Raw genomic sequence first — 13,315 nt, forward strand, 5'->3', positions numbered from 1 at the left:
AGGTAAACAGCACCCTTCAAACCAGGGTTTCTGGATGAATGATAACATAATCCCAGATTAAATTTCTGCCCATTCTGGGTTCTGACTTAATCCCATCACACTTCTGCTTTGGAAGCCCATGGAAAGCTACGTATCCTTCTAACGGCACGTGGATAGGGATGGCTGTACACTTTAGGCACACAGTTTAGGAGAAGAAAGCTTGTATCCAAAATGTCATTTGGCTTTAATAATTGTCTTCTAATATAAAATACATAATCCTGGAGAATAAAAACCCTCTTTCCTAACCTAAATTATGGAACTGATTCCCCATGCCCTGATTTGTAGTCTATCTGATGTCATCTGCATGGATTTCCCGCATCACACCCCTCTTGACATTCGCTCACACACACAGCTCAGCAGCGGATGCACTTTAATCTGGTAATACTTCTTTTTCTTTTCTCTTTTGGCATTTTCTCCCATCATGGTCCAGTCTTTTCTCTAAGTCTGGCATGGTTTTTATCTGTTTTTGCTTTTGCACAAATCCCACGTAATTGATATTATCCAAATTCAAAGCAGAAACAAAGTTGATTGACAAATACGGTGTTTCTTCCTTAATTATGACATTATTTTTACAGAACTTTCACTTCCACTCAGGCAATTCCAAGGACCTTCCCTACACTGGAAGCCCCAGGCGGGTCCTGTAAGTAAACCACATTCATCAAGTCATCAGTGCCAAGAGGAACGCTGCAATTGTCAATCTTGCCACCTTTCCTACTCTATAAACTCGTGAATGGACCTTCTTAGCTCTCATAATAGCTGCATTAAAAAGCATATACAAAGCATTAATATCATGCTGGGCACACAACTGATGTGAATTTCTCTCTCCGCTCAAGCGCTATCACAGTCCTGCCTCACCCACCTCACCAGGGTCAGCTTTCCCTGCAGTTCAATGTCCTTCACCTGCATCTCTTTCACCTGTAGCTGCACCACAACGGTGCCCACCTGCAGGGCTCTAGTGCTGAGGCTGCCATGCATCACAAGCAAAATATTATTGCAACCATTTTACTGGGTATAGAATTTCAGGTGGGGAAGATGAAAAAGTCCTAGAGATGGATGGTGGTGAGGTAGTGAAACAATGTGAATGTACTAATGCCACAGAGTTGTCTGTACAGGGGGAAATGGCTAAGATGGTAAATTCTACGTTATGTATATTTCACTGCACACACACAAAAAATTCATGCAACCAGAACATTTTCCACCATCAATTTATGCCACCCGACGTCGGCCAGCCTATCCCAGCTGTGCCCAGTCTGTTTGTTCATGCTTATGAATTCCTTGTCACGAACTCTCTACTTCTCTGCATTCTTCTCTTTCTCAATATCTACTCCAGACAGCTGACCCACTGGAGGGCCGCAACCCCTCCACTGTGCAGCGGCTTCGAGAACGTCTATTTCCAGTACCAAACTCTCTTTTCCATTTCATGCTCCCATTTCCATATATTGGCAAGCTACCTCCTTCATTTCCATATATTGGCAGGTGTGAACTTCACCTGGAAGCCCTGAGATTTCATTAGGCAGCATGCACGGCGGGGGTGGTGGGGGTGGGGGAAGGACCATGTCTCAGGCTCTACAGCGAGGACACCCGTGGCAGCTCGGCGGACCCCATCGGGGCTCAAAGAACTGCCCATCACTCCCCAGCTGATACCCTCAGCGTCCCCTGTCCACACTTACCATGAACCCCAAACCCGGCAGACCTGAGGCTCGGTCCCCTTTTTACCTTTCTTGTCTCATTTTTTGCCACGTGGCTTTCAAAATATGTTCCCAAAGCATGTCCCCTCCATCAATCACCAGTTTTGAGAAGCAAGTCAGAAAAAAATGTTTTCTTTTCATAACTTCATAACCTATTATTTTTTCCAAATTTGAAATAGCCCATGCAGCTTCCAAAGAAGTCTCCCTGGAGGCTGTAAGAAAATAAAATGTAGAGTCTGCCCCTGCCAGGTCACAGAGAGGGTGAAGAACAGGCAGCTACTCCTACCAGCTTGGGAGAAGGAAGGGAGGGCTTTCCTTTTTTTTTTGATCAGCTGCCTCGTCCAGATTTCTTTTAATTGCGGTCTTCCTTTCCCCAAAACCCTGATGCACAGCTTGCTGGTGTAAGAGCAGCTGCTTAGGCCTTTTGCGTTGGCCCAACTACTGTTAAAGGACAAACTCAGAGATACAGAAAGAAAAGATGCCCTCAACATCACCAGCCCCATCCTATCTTAACAAATCATCCACTCTACTAATTTCTTCCCTTTTATCCCACAGATAATGACACCCTTAAACATGCAATTTCCTTTTTGATGCAATCTCAGAAGTATGTTACTGGAAGAAAGAACATTCCAAAGGAAGAAAAATAGAAGGAATATTAGCTGGTTCAGATTTCAGTAAGCTTTTCGATAACTTTTTCTAAGTTACAGTCTTCGTAGTAAGAAATAAGATCAAGGATAGAAAGGGAACTAGTTTTCAATTAACACTAAGGATATAAAACATCCACATAGTTTGTAAGACCCACTATATGGATATTTTATATGTACACTAGAGTTTGTACATTCACCATTAGTGGAACTCAAGAAAAATCATCTTCCGTTAGCAAGCAGCTCGCTGTCTACGGAGCATAGCACATCTTTATCCTCCACACAGGGTGGTAAAGGCAAACGGATTTAGCACCCAGGCAGGTAACAAAAATGAGTAAGAAATGCACAGTTAAAACAGTGTGAATTACAAATACTTGTGGCAGACTGGAGAATGATTTTTTGTAATTAAGAATTTTAAACTCAGCAACATTGTAAGTCAAAAGAAGCTTGGACCCATCAATTTGAGATTCCTTCTAAAACTGTTTTATCCATCTGTCTACAAAGATTTATGGAGCCCCTGCGCAGGACTCAACACAGTGTACACGGCACACTGCTAAGTGCTTGGGAATTTTTTAGAAAGTCTTGATTGTCACTTACTGAAATTTCATTTTCTTTCAGCCACAATATGCTTTTCAGTTCCTATGGCCTTAAGATCTTTACATATCATTAGGTCTCACCATCATCTGCACATTTTTTTTTAACATTCTTTTGAACACTATTTACAGCTGTAATTAAATGTTCATGCAATGTCCTTGTTTAGCATTTGTCTTCCCTACTATTCCCAAAGCTTCTGGAAAGCAAGGGCTGTAACTGTCTGGTTCATTTCTATGGACTCCATGCATACTGCATCAGACACTTAATACCATCTTATTAACTGGTCCCTTTCAAGGAGAAAGCAGACAAGTAAAATGGTGACTGACAAGTCTGGCTGGACCTCTGTTACAGCTGGTAAGGGAAGGTTTCTAGAAAAATGATTTCCAAACTTTTTGATGGCACATCCTCTGAGTATGAAATCTGGACAATGCACCCCCAACTATGTACATGTGCATGCATGCACATATGTATAAGTTAAATACAGGCATTACTGTACTAACATGCTTACTGTAAAACACAAAAAGAGAACTTAAATAGGATGAAGTAAAGATAAAATACTATTTTTGAGACAACAATGTGATTCAGTCTTTCATTTTAAAAAGTCTTGGTTAAATATTTCATGGTAGAGCCATTTGAAAGGGTAGAGCTAAGTCAGGTTACATCCATATGTGGATTTAATGATTGCCCTAGTTGAGAAAAATTCACTGTTTTAAAGGGAAAAAGTACATCATTAGCTGCACTTACTAAATTATGATAACACATTTTTAAATTCCATCTACCAATTATGCAAAGATTTTCCTTGAAATTCTTCTAGTAAATTTCTATCTGCCTTGATGTCTTACAAGCTGGCATATTTTTTTGTATTTGAAAATTTGGTCTAAAATGACTTCCAAAATTTTTAAGCAAGGTAAAAAAAGATCTGTATTTAAGTTTGGATGTGTACACAGAAATGACTTTTTTTAAAATAAAATTTTAAAAGACACACTTACAACAGTTTTGGTGATAAAATGACACAATAATGGAAACATTTTCAAAGCATCATTTCGGAACTGCCCTATCCACAGTATACTTTCCCTCAGCTGACTGCAGCTACTCTCTCACTCAGTGTCACTTTTCCCTCTAAAGGATGGGTTGTGTTTATTTTTTCAAATACACCTGCTAGCTAAGAGCCTGCTAAACGTGCTGACAGACATTTGTCTTCATAGGAAAGGTTAGTAAACGGAGAACACGGCGCTCACCCTAACAGAAGATACAATGCCTTTGGTCTGACTACTCCCTTACGTACTGTGACATCCATACCCTACGAATCTCTGGATAATAGGAAAGATATTCATCGCCACTTATTACCAAGTATTGCCAGAATTCCACGTAGATAATAAAACCTCAGTCTGTTTAACCAGCCACGCAAAGGCCACGGGCAGAAAGGAGATGAGTGAGTGTACCACTGCCCACCTCCACCCCTCACGTGTACCTGATACTCGACGTATTTGACACACAGACTGAATGGAGGTGCCAGAATAAGTCCATAAATATGAGGGATGCTGAAGCTTTATTATTATTTGTTTAATTAAACTCCCTAGGCAAAACTGTCCAAGTTCTAGGATCTGCTTCCTGTGCCGCAGTGGTTCATCTTTTGCACCCCTGGGACCCATCCCTCACCCCCACCTCCCACCGCACAGACCGCTGCTCTGGAGAAGGCCACTTCTAGAAGACATGTACGACTGATATTTCTACTAGTTTTTCACAGAGGTCTTGAATATTTCTTCTAATAATCTTTTGATCTTCAAATTATTCCTGAAGTGTAGATACGTCATAAAGCTCATCTAAGTGAAGCCGATCTAAGTGCTACTGTACCAATGTTAAAATCACAATGACTGTAGAATGTAGGCAGCATACATGCCAAAACACGAAAGTAACTTGAAAAAAAATCTCCAGAGTGATTTTAACATGAAGTCTTCCAAAAGTTTCATATTTTCTAGACCAGTCTAAATGATATGAAGACTCACCTAACCCTATGTTTGACTCTAGGATATCAAATGACAATGGAAATTTTTAATTTTGTGAAATTAAGGATGCTATTACCCCTTCATCTAAAAGTATCAGAATAATATTGGTAAAGAAATACCTGAAAAAGAATGTCATCCCCATAATAACAACAACAAAATTAATATTTTTTTCTGCCTTGGATTACAATAAATGCTTTTCATTTCTGAGGGCCAATCCTGAAGTAAGTGTCATCTCCAATACCCAGTGGCATGGAAACTGAAGCAGTTATTGACGAGGCAAGATGGGAAAGCATATCAAATGCCAGAAAATGGGACATCACTTACCTCTGTCACTTTGAGCAACTGTCCTACACAAAAAGCTATCCTCCTAGAGATGAGCACAGTGTCTATTAGAACAAGGGGAAAAACCAGAAGCAACCTAAGTTTAATGAAATTATTTTTACTTTATTGTAACTATACTCCCTCCTCAAGACAAGGAAGGTCCAAGTACACAGAAGCCACATGGTATTTGCTAATTTGAGTGAGTAAATAAAGAAGCTGGACTAAGCATTTAGACACTTTGTGGACTCACCCAAAACACACTAGACCTGAAATTACCCAATTTAAATACGATCATTTCCAGACCCACTACAGTATTAGGCAGTCGTTTCCCCAATATGATGTCACAGATATGTAGTCATTAGATAAAATTACCACCTCAAACCAAAGTACTAAGTTTCCCATTCCTTTCTTCACTTAAGTTATGAATTAAAGTTTTGGTACTTTCCTAGGTGAGAGACATTTTACTGGGAAAGAATTTATACACTTATGATTTATATATGAGCCGCCTAATAACTACCCTGAACTTTGAGAGATTTTTATTGCACTAAAATAAACTTTATTGTTTTAAATGTAAAAGTTTGTGCTAAAAGATCACTGTACAATTTGCACATTTTGTAGTTTACTGTGTGTTCCATGTAAGCATACATGTTTAGAATAGATACTGTCAGTTGCACCATCATTACTAATAACCAAGGTGGCATCTAGAAGACCATGCATATTCAGTACAAATAAAAAATACTAATAATACTAATCCAACATTAAAAAGGGAAATTAGTTCCACATCCTATAACTTTTCAAACGGCTTTTTCCCTGTTACTATTATTATTTTTCTCCTGGTTTTTGAGAAGAGTTTAAGTTTTGATTTTGACAGTGAGGTAAAGCAGCATATTTTGCAACTGGCTCTTATCTTGTCTCTCTCCCACCTAGAGAGAGTTCCTGAGGCTCGGAACTGTTCTACTCATCTTATATCCCCTGCTTCATATACTATATACTATCTATCATATAGTAATTTGAGATTAACAACCTATTTATTAATTATTAATAATCAAGTTACTGGTTATAGATAGGGTTAGACTGGTCAATAAAATTATCTTGTTTTTTGAAAAAACATATGACTGTCCCTTTACAAGAAGTATTATATAACCACGGTTTTCCATTTATCTTATCTTCCTCTATGCAATTTTGGTCCTTACCCATCTATGATCTAAAATTTTATATCTGAAAGGCACAAGTGTTCATATATATATACGCAAAACTAGTTCCTGTCTGCCTGTCTTTTATTCCCTTCCTTTAAAATGGAGCTAGGAAGTTAATTATTTAATTTAGGAGTAAATAAAGTTATTTGACGTGGCTCCACAAATGGAAAAACGAATGTCACTATACTCTGGCGAGAACAGTTAGGGATAGGCAGGAAATCATTTATGTTTAAACCAAAACAAGTATGTATTAAAATATTTTTTTGCTTCATTCAAAAAGATTATTATTGCCTTTAGCTCTGAAGCTCTACTGTCTGTGACACCCCTCATTCCTCAGGGAGTCTCAAACACGCTAAAGCTGCCTGGGGAAGACTCACTCTTTTCCTCATTTTTTCCGTGAGATGCTGCATCCGACACCTTTGATTTTCTGGGGTTTGCGTGAGCACAAAACCCATGACCTCCGACAGCACCCAGTTTAGTCAGGGAGAGTGGGACGCGTACCATCACAGGGGGAGGCACACTGTGTAACTCTCTGTGTTGGAGAAGTGCCCTTTTCAGAAGTGGAGACATGGAACTAGGTGAGGGAGCTTCCTTATCTTTTGAAGTGCTGAAATGCCAGCAGACAATTGACAATGCCTATTTGGATCAATTCCTTTACTTTCAATTTTTTCTTTAGCCTAGTTTAGTCCAACAGTCTATGTGTTAGCGAGGGTTCTCAGCTGAGCCCAAAACTGGGGATTTAAGGTGAGTGAAGTAGTTCCTGCCCTTAGGAATTCAGTCTTCTTGGGGAGGGGGACAAGATGACAGCCAACTGCAAAGCAATGCTGTTGACAGGATAATGAGAGTGCTTCACGCTCACAGAAGATAATTCAGCTGGAAAGGAAGTTTGCTGGAAAACTGGGGCAGTGTCTTGAAGGAGCCCAATTAACATGGACTTTTTTTCCCTATTATTAAAAAAAAGAGACCCAATATTATATAGTTATTTCTTGCCTCAACATTCGCATGATTAATATTTTATTACTGAAATATATACAAGCTGTGCTTTTACTTGGATAGATTTTGGACATTCTGCATGTATATAAACAGTAGTTTTTCCAAATTATACTATGACTTCAGAAAAATCCTGTTTTAATTTTGGCTTTCACTCAGCAGCAAGGGTTTTAGTCACCTGTTGAAAGCCAATAATTTAAAATGGTAGAATGTTCTAGAATTTGAAGCATGACACACAAAGAAAAATGAAGAGTTGTTAAAAAATATCTGCTTATTTTCCTTTTGCTGTCATATTTTCTTTTTACAAATGAAAACTCAGACATTTCATTCTACTAACAATTTATGTGGCATTTGTTTTTGAAATTGTAAAAAATATGTCATACATGCATCTAAACCAGTTAGACTTGTGATGAGATATTTAACACAGTTCCCACGTCAAAAGTACGATTCAAGTCTGCCGCCCCCGTTGCTAAGGATGCGTCACTTAGCCAGCCAGCCCAGGCTTGTCCTTGGCGCTGTCCACTGCTTCCCTCCATGCCCACATCCAGATAATCACCAAGTCCTGGCAATTCTGCTCCACTAAGCTTTTCAGTCCTTTCTCTCTTCTACATCCTTGTGCCACTGTCTTAATTCAGGGAACCCCAAAAATCCCTCTTTCCTGGACCACCTGTTTCCTATCAAAACATGCCAGGGCTCCTGCTTCTTGCCCTCCCAGCCCTTCCTCGACAGTGCTGCCAGTCATCTTTCCAAAATGTACAAAGGACCATGTTGCCAGGTTAAAAATCTGGGAAGACCTTCCCCACTTCCAACAGGATAGAGTCCCACCAAGGCAGGGTTTGTTCCCTTGAGGGGAAATGCCCTACCTTCTCCACCTGGCAGAACCCTCCTCACCCCTAAGCTGCACTGCAGAGCTGTCTCCAAGGCAACACCTTTCTGATTCGCTAGCTTGGGCATGAGTGCCTCCTTCTCTCTGTGCAATCACAGCATTTTGCACGCATTATACTTTGTGGCTACTAACGTGAGCTTATTCAGAGTGATACTGTATCTCTACTGTTCAGCACAGTGCTGGACACAATGAAACAGCTAAAGGGAGGTTGCTGAGACAAGGAGATAAACTTGATCAAAAGGAGATTACATTTGATCTGCTCTCCACTCGAAATTTTAAGCAAACATCATGCCTTTCCCCTTTTCTGCCAGTGTTCACAAACAAGAGAATAGATTTGGTGGGAATCTGATATCTATGGGCAATCAACAGAGACAGTTCCGGATTGGTGAGAATGCACGAAAACTAGACAGCCAGTAAATATGCTTCAAAGCATCTGCCTTTCATTCTGTCCCCCCTTGGCTTCCACCTGGCCAAAATAACTCAATTTTTACTTAATGTCAGAATGTATATGCTCCCTGGGAGGGATGGAGCTGGACCCTGGAACAGCCTTTTTCAACTGAACAGCCTTGTGCATTGAGATAGTCCCACTACTGAATCAGCCAGCAGCTGGTCTATCTGGTACAGGCTGCTGCTTCTGAGAGAGGAAACTACTATTCTGGCAATTTTATATGACAAGAAGGCAGTGAAAGACTCTACTAGGGAATGGGGCTTACAGGGAAAGAGGAGCCCCGATATGTCGTAGCACAGGTGGATATCTGAAGGCTGAAGCTAGGTGAACTAAAAGCTTAGCTTTCAGTCATGAATATTCCACTCCTTAGAACCGTCCAGATGGCCAGGACCTTGAGTTCAGGATTCACTCATCAAGATTAGCCTAGATGTGGCTGTCACAGGAGAGAGTCAATGTACACAGTGATCAGAAAGCAGAAAAATAAATTAAGGAAAAGCCAAATTGTTGTTCATTTTTACAGCAACAATTTTATGCCTATTCCAATGTTGTGAAGAGGGAGAAATGAGCTTGAGGGAAAATCAGCTTTATACAAAATACTAAACTACGTTTTAACCCTGAGACCTGCTTACTCTTTAAGGAGCTATGCCTTTTTCTAATAAACAGAAAGAATATACTTTTAGTATTACTTTGGCAAACACACACACGTACACACACACTCACACTTACACATCAGTAAAATTAAAGGTCTTTGGTTCCTGTGTAGTTTGAAAGAATTTTAATGTCTGAAAGTTAAATAAGCAGGTTGAATTTACAGCCAGCTGTTCATGTATTACTGCCATAATTTAATATAACCACCAAAATATAAAAACCATAGCTGATCACCCTAAAGCTTCCCTCCCAGAATGTAGATAAACCCCCCAAGAAGAAGGCTGGCTTGACTTGGCTTCTCCCCATTGGCCTATTTGGTTATTATCCCTTATCCTTAAATGGCTGAATCCTAACTCTGCCTAAGCATCAACCATTAGTAGACTTTAAAATGACTTCTATGACATGATCCAATCCCTGCCTATCACTCCCTTCAAGATTTGGTTTAAGTTCACTGCCTGCTGCTGAATCTCCCCAATTCTGACATCTATTGAAGAATGTCACGTCTCTAAAAAGCTACTTGCCTTGTATACCTTCTCCTAATATCTAACTGAGTTTTTTCAAGAGGAGCATTCCAAAGTCAGTCTGTTTTCCTAACAGAACATTGGGCTGAAAAGGTTTTTAGAAGTCATCTAACATGTCTAATTTCTATTTGAATACCACCAGTGATAAAAGAAAAATAGCTCTTGAAAAGACGATTCCACTTTTTAAAAAGTCTAATTATCAGGGAAACCATCTTTTAAGTTTTACACAATCCACAACACCAATACATTGCTAGTTGGTATGTGTTACTATTACTTTATTTAGGATGGGTTTATCCCTACCAGATTACAATTTGCTGCTGTATTTTTATATTATTTTTTAATAATTATAACTATAAGGCCATTGTTAATCACTCTAAATCTATGAAGACTTGTAAAGCAAACAAAAGTGATTCTAAAGTCCAGTAATAACTAGTGTTTGGTGCAATTCCCTCCAGCACTTTTTTCTATCTATTATATAAAATATAATGGTACAGCATATGCACATACAGACATTTACATTTCATTGAGCATTTTCCTCTATTTTTTGAACCATATTATTAATACTTGCATGACACACCATGTCACAAATAGATCCTAATCCACCTAAACCTTCTCCCAACTGCTGAACAAGTTAGTGGTTTCTCATTCCTCCCCATTCCCACTAGAGCACCTGCTGTGGTATGTAATATGATAAGCCATTCGCTGTATGACCCAGGAACTTATTGAGGCAGGTGATCGAAGGATGCAGGCAGATAAGAGTTCAGGCCCCTGTAAGCCTCACGGCCCTTGTAAGTTTCAAAAAGCTCCAATCCAACTCGGCCATTCAAAACTACACTTGGTTAGACAGACTTTAGCTCTAACTGGTTACATCCTACGGGGGCTAACTGGTTATGCCCTGTGCGAAAGAAGCACTGTACTTCCAGCCAATCGAGACTGGGTTGTGATGGCATCAGTTCAGTTCCCTACTTGGTCTCAGGAAGCAATATAAACCTCAGACTCCATAGCCCTTTGAGCCCCTCCTGAGTAGGAGGATCTTTCTCTTTTCACTCATTAAAAGAGCTTTGCTGGTTGCTCTACACTTCATCTCCTCCAAGACACGGTCCTGGGAAAAACAGCAGCGTTCTCAGCCCATAGCATTATCACTGGTAGATGTCTGAAACTGGGACTGTGGGATCAAAGGACATGAACATTTCCACCACTACTGATGCACGCAGCCGGTGTGTTCTTCTGATCTGCTTGCTTTGACGACTCCCTTCTCAAAGAGTTCCCATTTCCTGGGACATTCTGAGTGGCAGTCAAGTCTGGTGACCTTTGTGTTCCACGGCCACATCGCTTACCAAGGGTAAGCACTGACCAGAATGCAGCCCGTCAGTCTCTCTCTCTCCAAGGCCTCAACAGCTGGGACTTGGGTGTTTCTGCTGGGCAGTGGTCCTAGAAGTGGTGTAACTGAGACTTGGGGTGACTATGTGTTCTGCCATCCACACAGAGAGGCAGAAGAGGCCAGTCTGAGAAAAGGCAGTGCAACTGTCCTCTCATTCCAAGGCCTGGGAAGCCCGGATGGATTTATTGTCCCTCAGATTCAGGAGATACCTTTTTATTGTTCCTATACACCCTTCTTTTCTATTAAGCTATAGTAGGACTCTTCTATTCCATGCAACAAAGTGTTTTTTAATTAAGATAATACATATTACCAAATTGTTTTCCATAAAGTTTTATCAATTTACACTGCCATTTGAAGTATATAAAAGTACCAATCCAAAATATAACCACTAAGGAATAGTGCTTAATGCAATAAAAGAACACTTATTTTATAATTTCTTTGATTGCCAGTTACATCAAACTTTTTTCTCATGTATTACTCATTTGTGTTTCTTCATGTTCTTTGACAATTACTACCTACCTAAGGGGCTTCATTAATTGTCTCCATCACTTTGGAATCTTATCATTTCTATATCCCTTCTGCTACTGTAATATTTAAGTTTCCTATTATTTGTTTTTTATAGGCTAATGCAATGGCCTTCTAATTAAAGAAAATTGAACATAAAATATAAGATTGAAGCCAGAACGGATCAAGGTTTTAATCCCAGTTCATCATTTTATTACTGAACTTGAAAACAGTATGTGTCACATAGCAACAGTTGTATTTGTTCAATGAGGATATATTCCACTTATCTCAAATGTTTGTTAAAGATTAAATGAGATGATGAATGTACTTTGTATTCTCCAACACAGAAAACACTTCGAGTTGGTATCTATTCCAGCTGCAGTAGTTGCATTGTAAGTGCATTTAAACTTGCTCAAGTTGAACCATTCATGCTTTGCAGATACACAAAACAGCTGTACAGGAGAAGCACAAACACAGCTGCAGTGTTTTTAAGCTGTTGATGCAACTTGACCCCAGCGTTCATGTGCCATGTAGTAAGAATGAGAGATTAAGAACCTGCAGCTTGCCTGTATTTTATGAAGAATGGCCCCTAAGCAAACAATGTAATTATTTCACATAATTTAAGTGAAGCAGCAGCAATCTCTTTTAACTCAAGGGGCAAAAAAAAATACACACATACTGGGTTGGACTTAAAATGTGAGAGTTGCTCTCCAAAGCTATGCCCTCCTAAGGGATTTCTCAAGGACTTCCTTTACTCTATGCAAGTTTTACTTCATGTGTTGACTTTAGAGTCTAAATATGAAGAATAAGACATGACCTAACTATACTGGGATGGTAATGACAGAAGAAAAATTCTGTCTGCTGTGGATGAAGATGAGAAAGGAGTGATTCAGACTGCCTGCGATAGTGTTCCCATCATCAATCAGCCAGCTATCTTTTCAGACTACAAAACCGAAGATCTATTCCTTGAACGTTTAATACTATTCAAAGCTTCCTCTTTCTTTAGTAAAATAGTAAAATATTTCTGTGCAAGCCAAGCCCTCCACTCTCAAAGCCTGCCCTGCCATGGCTCCATTTCTGCCCGCAGCTCCGGGCACTTTCCCTGGCTTTGCTCTGACTAGAATCCCAGCCCGCTCACCGGTGTAGCTGATTACCTGCTCCGCCGTCCCCTGCACTCCTCCTACAGTGTCACCAATCACACTGACTGCAATTGACTGATTAACGGATTGTCAGCTGAGCACCATGTGAGCACAGACCGTGTCTAATCATGTTCTTCATCCAGAATCTAGCAAGAGCAGATTGACATGCAAAGCATTTCTTTGGAGTGATGAATACGTTTATGGCATAGATTGCAGGTGCTGGTTTCACAAGTGTACACTCATCTCCAAAACTCATCAGGTTGTACACAGTAAGTATGTACAGCTTTTTGTATGCTGATCATACCTCAAT

General features: G+C 39.9%; 1 protein-coding gene across 9 annotated transcripts in view; it reads right to left on the reverse strand.

Moving 5' to 3' along the window:
- Positions 1–13,315, reverse strand: part of FGD4 (FYVE, RhoGEF and PH domain containing 4) — a 179,641-nt gene that overhangs the window by 92,313 nt on the left and 74,013 nt on the right. The gene's annotated exons all lie outside the window — the stretch shown is intronic.

The sequence above is a fragment of the Manis javanica genome, chromosome 15 (genome assembly GCF_040802235.1).
Source record: "Manis javanica isolate MJ-LG chromosome 15, MJ_LKY, whole genome shotgun sequence".
Taxonomy (NCBI): Eukaryota; Metazoa; Chordata; class Mammalia; order Pholidota; family Manidae; genus Manis; species Manis javanica.